Genomic DNA, 741 nt, shown 5'->3' on the forward strand with positions numbered 1-741 from the left:
ATGGGCACGTCCCTGTCCCTCCAGATCGAGTTCCAGAAGGAGTGCGGCTCCGACAACAAGTGCTACAGCAACCTCCAGCTCCAGAGCAGCTTCGTCACCGACCAGAACCAGCCCCTGCCCAGGTGACAGCGGGTCCCTCTGGGTCCCCATCCACCTCTGCCGCCCGCTGTGCCACCCTCCTTAGCCATGGGTCACCCCACAGCCCCCCTCCCCCCCCAGGCTGTACCAGGGGGTCACCGTCCCGCTGGGGTGGGCCACCCGTGTGCTGAGCGGGGCCGGTCTCTGCGCAGGTTGAACGGTACCCAGGTGCTGCAGTACAGCCGGGACGTGCGGAAGCTCTACCTGAGCGTCAACATCACCAACGTGCCCACCACCCCCTCCAACGGCGAGGATGCCCACGAGGCGCTGCTCAACCTCACGGTGCCGGCCAGCCTGCTGCCCTCCTCCGTCCGCCCGGTAGGCGATGGCGTCCCCCTCCCCGGCTGGAGAAGGCACGAGGACCAGGGTGGGCTTTGCCGGGACGTTCCTCACCCTCTTCCCCTCCCCAGAGCGGAGCCTGTACCTTTGCGGAGACGGTGCTGTGCGAGCTGGGCAACCCTTTTAAGAGGAACCAGAGGGTAAGCGCTTCTCCCCAGCCATCCCCCAGCCCTGCCCGGGGGCTCGGCAGGTAGGTGGGGGTCCGGCTGAGCTGCTCCACGGTCCCTCCGTGCTGCAGGCGGAGCTGATCATCACCTTCGAGGC

At 67.7% G+C, this 741-nt stretch overlaps 1 long non-coding RNA gene across 1 annotated transcript; it reads left to right on the forward strand.

Moving 5' to 3' along the window:
• The first annotated feature begins 56 nt into the window (after nt 1-56).
• LOC103919682 lies at nt 57-741 on the forward strand. Its single transcript, XR_663757.1, has 4 exons — nt 57-122; nt 291-456; nt 549-617; nt 716-741. It is a non-coding gene; the product is annotated as an uncharacterized LOC103919682 (long non-coding RNA).

This window comes from Pygoscelis adeliae, unplaced genomic scaffold, assembly GCF_000699105.1.
Source record: "Pygoscelis adeliae isolate BGI_AS28 unplaced genomic scaffold, ASM69910v1 C10366339, whole genome shotgun sequence".
Lineage (NCBI taxonomy): Eukaryota > Metazoa > Chordata > Aves > Sphenisciformes > Spheniscidae > Pygoscelis > Pygoscelis adeliae.